The sequence below is a fragment of the Echinops telfairi genome, unplaced genomic scaffold (assembly GCF_000313985.2).
Source record: "Echinops telfairi isolate 266 unplaced genomic scaffold, ASM31398v2 ScPeMD7_70;HRSCAF=299, whole genome shotgun sequence".
Taxonomy (NCBI): Eukaryota; Metazoa; Chordata; class Mammalia; order Afrosoricida; family Tenrecidae; genus Echinops; species Echinops telfairi.
Genome location: NW_022103968.1, coordinates 53,875,301 through 53,883,664, shown reverse-complemented (window position 1 = coordinate 53,883,664; position 8,364 = coordinate 53,875,301).

Here is an 8,364-nt window from a genome sequence, read left to right as displayed (position 1 = left end):
TTCATGTGTACAGAATCAATCCTTTCATGGCTGGACACTATTTAAACAAACAATGGGGGGTAACTGTCAGGGAAAATTCACAATAATAATCACTGAGAATGTCAGTCACAGCTTGCCAGGATAATATATATCTTAATACAGTATGTAGGGCACTGATGTAGCAAGACCATGTTAGTCCTCCTACCAAATAGTTCAACAATCTTGCTATAGCTGTCTTCAGCTTCCTCAGACACCCCAGACACCATGTATTTTCTGTCTTAAGTCCTCAGGTTACAAGTGTGTCTGAGACAGAGCAATGATGTATTTTTGAAGACTAAGGTGCACCCAATCCCAGCTATGGTATTTTCAATTGCACCATTTGCATATGAAAATGAGATCATGAATAAGAAAAACCAAATAAAAATTGATGCCTTTGGATTATGGTGTTGGCAAAGAATATTAAGTATATCATTGGTTGCCAGAAGACTAAACAAATCTGTATTGGAAGAAGTACAGTGAGAATGCTCCTTAAAAGAAAGGATGGACAGACATAGTTTCATGGACATGTCGTCAGGAGGCACCAGTATTTGGAGCAGGATATCAGGCTTGATAAGGTAGCAGGTTATCAAAGAAACAGAGGAAGCCCTCAAGGAGATGGATCCTCACAGTGGTGGCAACAATGGGCTCAAATGTAGTGAAGACTGTGAGGATGGGCCAGGACTAGACAGTGCTTCATGCTCTTGCACATAGACTTGCCATGAGTTGGAACAGACTTGATGACACCTACCAACAATAACAACAGTATCATGGTGCTGTGTAAAATCCATAGTTTTGAGAGCATTTGCCTTGTCCAGGTCTTGGATGGAGCAGTAGAGGGTTTGGACCAGAGTGCATGAGATAGAAACTGTCAAGAGTGTAACCAGGCATCCTCAAACTACGGTCCACTTGAGGACATTTATCCGGCCTGCTGGGTGCTTTTGCCCCGGTTTGTTTTTTAACTTCAAAATAAGTTACGTGCTGTGTGCATAGGAATTTGTTCATAGTTTTTTTTTAAACTATAGTCCGGCCCTCCAACGGGTCTGAGGGACAGTGAACTGGCCCCCCATTTAAAAAGTTTGAGGACCCCTGGACTATAAACCAAAGCCAACTTTTGATCCAAATGAAGGTTCTAGAGCCAGGGCGTAGCATGATCAAATCTAGGTTTTGTAATGGGTGAGTGAGGAAATATCAGCAAGGGTGATTAGCATACTGCAGAAAACAGAAATGAGATGACATTTTCCCATGATACTAGTATACTTGGTGTTTTATGAGTATAGTCAATGCTTGATAAATATTTGCAAGATGAAAAATTAAGTATTTAGTCAGTGTTATGTGCCTGCCCTGTGCTTAATGTTTTACACAAATTATCTTACTTAATCCATGACAGCGCAGTAAGATAACAATTACATTTTAAAGATGAGAAAAACTAAGTCTTAGAGAAGTTAAGCAACTTGCCCAAGGTCACAAGGCTTGGCAGAGCCATGCTGCACTCAGAGACAATCTGAGGTTGGAGTTCATGCACTTAGAATCATTATACCATCCTCTCTAGCAAGGAAACAAGGATGCGTCCTTGTACTTTTTCCTTAAATGCATATATTTTTATCTACTTATCAATGAGAACTAAAAAAATTTATATTCAATTATATACAAATCATTTTGCCATGCCATAATATTTTTTTCTTAAACCAAATTTTAATGGATGCATGGCATACCAAGGAATGGATGCAGGCTACTAACATTGCCCCCATTTATTATTTTTATTGTTGGTATTTTGGTCCTTCATGTATATAATATTTTCCATAGACACAGTTATTTCCAGAGATTAGACTTCCAGAATGACCACTAAACTGAAGGTCTTCTTCTATTCCTTCCCTCCCCCCAATTTATGTTGCCAAGTTGGACTTTGGAAATATTTTACTAGTTTACGTAGCCCCAATAGTCCATGTGGACATACACAAAGTACAAGAGTATCAATTTCAGCCCATCCTCTCTTGAAATAGCTTTATTTTTTAAACCTTTTTATTTTAAAAGGGTTAAAATTATGTCTAATTTTAATCTGCATCTATTTGACCACTAGGAGGTTACATACTTTCCCATAGGCTTGTTGACTCGTCACATCCCCACTTCTGTGAATTATTTGCTCATGGGCTTATTTATTGGGGTAGAGGGGGACTTTTGAGAGTTACTTTTCAGGAACATTGCTCAAATAGAGGGGAGACATTGAGAGTGAGACCGAGAAGGAAATGAACCTTTGAGGAAACTCATCGCTGGCTGTTAGGATGGCCTAATGCCTTCTCTAATTAAAACTCTACCTAACTTTGAGAACTGGGCACAAAGTAAAATAATTCCTGTTGTCTGAGGGACAAATCATGCTCCACAATTTAAACATTTGGTGCATAGAAATTTTAAATCTACAGTGTATCTACCTACATCTTCTGTAAAAAGACAGTGTTAGTGCCTGTGGGAAGAATTTCTACTGAAAGACCTGAAATATAGAATTAATATACTAACTATTTCACAGTTTTAGGGAGCAGAGGTAAATAGTAAATAGTTTTTCCCCCAAAACTGGTGTAATGTCTTAGCTGGTAACTGGCTGAACACTGGTTATTTTAATAATTATTTACTTACGTTAATGTGTTAGAAAAAGTAGAACTAACTCACCAACCAGTATGACTTCCCAGATGTTATTGCCAAAAGTGATGTAAAATTTTGTTTTTATTTAAAGCATGAATTCCTTAAAAGAAAAATGTTGAGCAAATCATTCTACAGGTGTCACTTGATTCTCACAACAAAGCACATACACACACGTTTAGTTTTGGAAACACGGCTTTATGCTGTTGTCATCAGTATGCATATCTGGAGCAGCCAGTACATGCCAGACACCGTGCTCAGAATTGAAGACACCAAGTTGAATGAACGTACTTCTTCTCAGCCTTAGTCAAGGCAAGAGAGATGGACAAGTAAATGATGGATGGGTTCGAGTGATTCACCAGCAAAGGCTACATACACATTGACATATTATGAATCTGCTTGTTTCCTATCACTATGTTCTTACCTACCAAGACCATACTATGTTCTTCACTTGCCTTCCCTTCTTTTCCCAGCACCCCTTTCCCAGTCCCTCCCTGGATCTATTTCTCCCTCCTCTCTTCCTCCTTCCTTTCTTCCCTTTCTCCCTTCCTTCCCTCCTCTTCTTATCCTTATTCTCTTGCCCTACCGCTCTAATCCCAGATTTGTTTTATATGCCACGAAATTGCCTGGCGACAAAGCAAGGTGCCTAGGATATCCAGGTGTATGCCACGGGGCATCAGGGAGATAAACTATGAGTATGTGCCTTGGACAACAGCTTCAACTGGTAAATCAAGTCTCTGTTCTTCTCAGTCTGATGATTCCTTTTTAAAATTCATCTTGGAGGAAGTTGTGTAATGTCTGTTTTCCAGCCTAGATTTCCAGCTCACTCAGCTTTAAATAACAACTAACCATCTCAATGATTCTGAGGCCTGCTGGCTGTGGGGAGAGGGGAAGGGAAAATATTTGGGGGTGATGATTCACCCGGTATAATTGGTAAAGAGACCTTGGAAGGATTATCGATCTTTAGAGAATCCATGTGATGGTTTGTCACCGTTAGACTGTTGTAGGTGTGAGTATGAACAAGCTGCGTGTAAAGTGCTTTGGAAATAAAGTAGAGGTACGAATGGCTTTGTCTTTGAGGAGGCAGTCCCTATGAGGAGACTGACACCGGAAGAAGATATATATAAGAATAATGATTCTGATTGAGGGGGCATATGTGATTAATGCACAGGAGTTGTGCAGAAGAAAGTAAATAAGCCAAAAACCCCAAACAATAGGCGATCTGGGAAGAGGAGAAAGTTGAGATTTCCCAATCTCTGTTGACTGAGTGAATGAATCAATAAACGGGCATCGAGGGGTATGTGAATGGGGTTTCAACAAGCAGAGAGAGGGTCTATAGTCAGAAAAGGGCAGGCAGATTTGGAGGGGAAGAAACAAAACAAAACAAAAATGAACACCGTAATGTGAAGAATAGGACCAGGTGTATTTGGGAGACAAGAAGTGCTTGGGAATCAGCAGTGGATAAGGCTATGGTGGAGGGTTCACTTAGGAAGTTAGTGGGTGAAAAACCTGGGGGTTAGATGACGGTCTATTAGAAGGGTACCTGGGAAGCCAGTGGCATTTTGTAAGACTAGTGAGAGTGAGATCCATTGTGTTGCTTGGGAATATTCCTGTGCAGCTGTTTAGAGCATGGGTTGGAGGAGGAAGAAACTAGAGATAGGAAACCGGTTGGGCAGCTATTGCAGTCGCCCAGCAAGAGCGAAGGAGAGCATGAGTAGGGCTGGGGTGATGAGAGCGGAAAAGAAGCAGAGGACGCAGGTGACATTTGGGAAATAAAATGGCAAGAATCTGGTAAGTTATTGGCCTCAGAGAGTGAAAGAGAGTCAGGGAGCATGGCCCCATTATAGCTCCTGGAAGAGAGTACAAGTGCCATTGATGGAGGGGGAATTGCTGGTTTGAGAGAAGTGTTTCTTAATCTAGTCATGCGTTCATGCAAAATAGGGCCAGTTTCTTTTCTTTGTTTTTATTTTGCTTTTAAAGTGAAACCACTTATCTTTGATTGTAGCTGGAGCCACAGGGCTGCTAATCATTAACAGAGTCATGGGAAGAATTTTCAGCTGATGAGAAGAGATTCACAGACCTGAAGAAGGACTTGGAAGAGTCCTGCTGGGTATAAAACACTACTAGGTGTCATTTCCAAGGCATGAGAAATGAGAATCTCCAACATCCCTAGCCCTGTACTTGTTCATTCTGGGCCCAGGGCCTTGGCTTTGCCCTCTGAGTACACAATTCTCCTTCTGTAGCCATTCACCAAGGCCACAGTCTGAGTTTACTTGTCCTATGCCTCTTGCCTAGATCTTTGTTAATCTGGCTAAATAATTCATTGATTCCTTCAAAAACTGGCCATTGAATGCCTACCCTTTACTAGGGACTATGGCAGCCACAGTTTACAGCTAAGACTATAGTCGTGATACAAGACAGGCAAAATCCCTGCTTCCACGGACCAGCATTCTCAAAGGGGAGGCAGACCATGAAGAAACCAAGCAAAGGGTATGTTGTTGTCAGGGACCATCGAGGCGATTCCAACTCAGAGTGCCCTTTTTACAGCAGAACCAAACACCGCCTGGTCCTGGACCATCCTTACAACGGTTCTCATGTGTGAGCCCATTGTGTCCACTGTGTCCGTTCATCTTGCGGAGGGCTGCCTTCTCTGTGGCTGCCTCTCTATTTTCCCAAGCTAGATGTCCTTCTCCAGGGACTGATCTCTCCTGACAACATGTCCAAAGTACATGAGATGAAATCTTGCCATCGCTTGCTTCTAAGGATATGTTAAAGACATGTTAGATAGTGGTAAGTGCTTTGGAGAAAGTAAAGCATGGGGAAAAAAGTTAGGAATTGTTAAGTGGAGCAGCTACTGGTTTAAATAGGGCGATTGTTTTACCAAGATGATGTTTGCATTAAGATTTAGAATGTCTCAGAGAATGGGCCATGTGCATTTCCAGGGAAGCGCAATTCAGTTGGAGGGAACAACTAACGTAAAAACCTTGAGCTAGGGGCATGCCTCCATTGTTGGAGTTATATTAGGAGCAGAATGAGGTGGGGGAGAGGTATTGAGCAAGAACAGTGGCAAATTTTCCTAGGTGTGAAAGGACAACTCATCCCTGGTAATGAAATCTTAGCTGGGATCTGCTGGTGACGACCCTTAATCCTGTGGAGTGGCTCTAAAAGTGAGCATCTGTGTTGAACTAAAGGAGATGAATTTGGCTATCATTTACTTAAGGATAGGTCTTGCCCTGCAAAGACCCAAGTGAATGTCTGGGCACCACAAGCAAGAGAGAGGTTTCTAGCAGAGAAGACCAAAGCTCTTCTTCTCCCACTTTGTCGATCAACACCAGTGCCCAAGCTCCACAACCCCCTGGCACTGTTGAGGCTGGCACAAGGCCTGAGCCTTCTGAGCAGCCTTCTTCGCAGAGCTGATTCACATCAGTTTCTACTCAAAATGGCTAGGTTCTAAAAAGAAATCCCTCTAAAAATGCATCCACAATCTTTGCCGAAGTCCTTACATCAGAACTTGCATTTCGTTTATTGCTTCATTAAAAAAGAAACAACACAAGCTGTAAGGTGGGGCTGGGAAGGCTCAAGTCCCTCAAGTGCTAAACTTACATCCCATCTCCATGGCAGCACGACTGCTTTGTGACCACGTGGAGCCATTTGCAAGTGTGGGGGGATAGCTTTAGGGATCTATAATTCCTCACTTATCTAAAAGCTGCATTTGGTTAATGAAGAGGCTTATAATATCGCCCATGACCATTGGCCATCAAACTGGGGAGGAGGGTGTTTTCCTTTATTTCTCTGAATTGAGCAACTGACTGCTTTTATTTCTGGCTGGGAGCCGAAACCCTTGCAAGGGCAGAGACGACTCAGGAAAGGGGGGGGCGGGGGAAATAGGACAGAAAGCCTTGCCCATGGTGGAGTCAAATGAAATCGTAGATCAAAAGATCAATCCTAGCCTTAAAAGACTGTGGCACCATTCATGAAGCCCGGTGACTGCCCTTGAAGGAACACAACTGCTTGTTGTCACCGCAAGATAAAAAGTGGCAGCTGGCCCTCCCCACCCCCCACCCTCAATCTAATTTGAATCCTCCCTGCAAAGAAGGTGGTGGCTCTCATTCTACTGGCCCATCACTTCAAACAAGGAAAAGGAGGTTGGCACAGAGGGACCCGGAGAGGGTCTTTTTGGAAGACTCTCTGGGACCTGCCACCCTCTTGATTTTGCACGATTTACTCGGTGATGAGGCTTAATGCAAATTAACTTAATCAGAGAAGGGGAGTACAGTACTGCGAGAGAATCTCTACTTCAGCAATCCCAAAGGTGTGTTCCTGCATCCTAATTTACATGGCATCGGTGGATGTTAAGTGAGAAAAACACAACACAAAGCCAGTGGGTATTGAGGTGATTCTAAATCATTGTGACCCTACGCGTGGAATTGTGAGTAGAATTATGTTCCATTGGTATTTTCAAGGACTGGTTTTTCAGAAGTAGATCCCAGGCCTTTCTTCCAAGATGACTATAGGTGGACTTGAACCTCCAACCTTTTGGTTAGGAGAGCAGTTATAAGCATTCCATCACCCAGGGATTCTGTGCGGAAACCAAGGGTCCTTAAAATTTTTTTTAAGGGTTGGGAAACACTGTATTTAAACAATATTGAAAAAGTTTTCCTTATTGGGAAATTTCCAGGAGCTTTTAACATTCTTAAATGGCCAAAAGGAGAGATATTATTCCTATTGCCCAAACTTTGATAATCCAACCCAGGGAGGTTACTTGACTTGCTCCATGTCAAATCTGCCACCAGGATTCCCATATTTGGTGCCCCCACATTCTTTTCACCTGCCTAGAGAATTATAGGGCATAAAATACCAGAAATGGAGGCGTTCATAGTCATGAGCCATCATGGCCAAGGAAAATGGAAATGTCATACCCAAATGTTAGATATAATTGTCAGTCCTGAGTCAGTCCAAGAGCCTAAATGGAAGATGTCAAAAGCAGAATGGGAGAGAAAGAGTAGAAGACATGGAAGAATCAATGGAAATGAAACTACAGAAGACAAGGTATAAGTAGGAATGAATAAGGTCTGAGATCTGCAGTGAACATTGCTTGAAGGTGAAAATTTGGGGCCCTAATTTGTCCCAATAACTAGCAGCAAGGTACAAGCAAATCTGTATTGGAAATAATATTTTTCATGTTCTGATTATTATAATGGAGGCTGTGGCTTTTGCACTTATTAATGTATCTGCATGTCTATCTAGATAAGATAGGCAGGATAAATAATTCAGAGATGAAAAGAATGGAACCAATGGTTCCAGAGGAATACGGGAGAAGGGGGCATGGGAGAAAGGAAGGGTGGGGGACTAACCCGGGGACAAGGGAACAACAAGTGAACTAAAATCAAGGGAAGAAAGGTTATAGAATGCCTAGTGGGACTTAATCAAGGGCAATGTAGCAGCGAGGAATTGCTAAACCTGACTGGAGGCTAAACATGATGGTGGGACAAGACGAAAGTAAAACGGAAACAGAGGAAAGAACCAGGAGGCAAAGGACATTTATTGAGTCCTGAAAACAGGCATGTACATATGTAAATATATATAGTGAGAGGGGAACTATGTACTCATATCTATATGTTCAGAATTCAGGTTGCAGATGGACATTGGACCTCAACTCAAGTACTCCCTTAACACAAGAACACTTTGTTCTAACAATCTGGCATTCTGTGATGC